The sequence below is a fragment of the Saimiri boliviensis genome, chromosome 1, assembly GCF_048565385.1.
Source record: "Saimiri boliviensis isolate mSaiBol1 chromosome 1, mSaiBol1.pri, whole genome shotgun sequence".
Lineage (NCBI taxonomy): Eukaryota > Metazoa > Chordata > Mammalia > Primates > Cebidae > Saimiri > Saimiri boliviensis.
This window is the reverse complement of record NC_133449.1, coordinates 57535882-57537775: the sequence shown is the minus strand read 5'-3', so window position 1 is coordinate 57537775 and position 1894 is coordinate 57535882.

The following is a 1894-nucleotide window of genomic DNA, read 5'->3' as shown; positions in this document are numbered from 1 at the left end:
AAACCATTCTCCACAACTATTGATTAAATTAGACAGATGCTGAAGCGATGTGCTACAGGGTCCTAAGATAGCTGCTCTGCAGGCTCTGTCATAGGAGTGAGCATGGTGTTATTACATATTTTCTAAGTTTTCATATAAAGGAGTCTGCATAATATTGGAGATAGAGAAAACCTACAAAAGCATAGAATCACAGAGAGGTAAGAACATGTTGTCATGATCATGTGACAGAGTTCAGAGATAAACAACACCCTAACTCTTCCAACACATATATACCTTTCTGTCATGAAGAGCGGGGTATAGGACAGCTGAAAGTTTGGAATTTGGTGGCATAGAGAAAGTAACTTCATCTAACTCCAATGTACCTGATTAAATTTTATTATATGTTGCTCACAGTTAATAAGAATTCTTTGGAGAAGAATATCTGTCAGTTATACAAGCCATATATAAATTCTTTTTTTAAAAAAGTACTTAAACCGGCCAGGCATGGTGGCTCATACCTGTAATCCCAGCATTTTGGGAGGCCAAAGTAGGCAGATCACCTGAAGTCAGGAGTTCAAGGCCAGCCTGGCCAACATAATGAAACGCTGTCTCTACTAAAAATACAAAAATTAAATGGGTGTGGTGGCTTATGCCTGTAATCCCAGTATTTTGGGAAACCAAGGCAGGCAGATCACCTGAGGTCAGGAGTTCAAGGCCAGCCTGGCCAACATAATCAAACCCTGTCACTACTAAAAATAGAAAAATTAGCCATGCGTGGTGGCACACACCTGTAATCCAAGCTACTCAGGACGCTGAGTCAGGAGAATTGCTTGAAACCGGGAGGTGGAGGTTGCAGTGAGTTGAGATCACTCCACTGCATGCCAGCCTAGGTGACAGAGCAAGACTCCATCTCCAAAAAGAAAAAAAAAAAAAAAAATACTTAGACCATTACAGATTAAGCTCAAGCTCCCTTCCCTTTTACTGGTAATCTGGTCCATGTGTGCTCCTTTCTTTCCCAGAGGCATCCACTAATGTGACTTACAATGTGTCATGTGTTATCCTTAGCACTTACACACATTTATGAGCCCATAGGAAACATACATAATTGTTATCCATTTTCATAAGCATCTCTTTCAAATGCCTATAGGAGGCCTAGCATGAAGATGGGGCAGACTATGTCTCCTTTTTTGCAATATTTATATTCTCAGGAATGCTGGAAGATGGAATTGTAATAATCTTGAAAAACTAATTATCTGGGGTACTTGTGAAAAGAAACACTAAAATGTGTGATTAAGTGATAGATTATGGGGAAATGGAAAATCCAATCCTGGGTTAACACTAACTCATTTTATGTTTGAAGTCAGCTAGTGTTGTGAATCAGTATGGATGGTGCAGTATGATGCAAAGAAGAGTCAGATTTATTGCACAAATGAACAGAAGGGGGATAAACAACCACAGAAAAGAAAATATACCAGAATATTTTCATACGTCCATGCTTCTGAGTTGAGTAGAGAGAAGGTGAAAGGATAAGCATCCACACTGCTGTGTGATGCAAAGAAGAAGGGATGGTGTCTATGAAGGAAGAACAAGCCAAGGACCTCCTGGCATGAATGTACATGGGAATGAGTGGGAAAGAGATTGTCCATCACTATATTAACATTTATTCTCAAAATATGGAAATGAGATTTAACAGAATGTTATTATCCTTTTAGTCTGAATCAATTATTTACATCAGACCAGAATACATTGTCTCTTCATTTCTTAACACTACCTGGAAACTTTAGTTCTTTCTGAAATATTTATTTAGAATCTCATGTGTTCCAGCCACAATTTTCAAATGCAGTTACTCAGTATATAGAATTCTATATATAATATATAGAATTATATTCTATAGTTACCTCAAAAGGCAATGCAG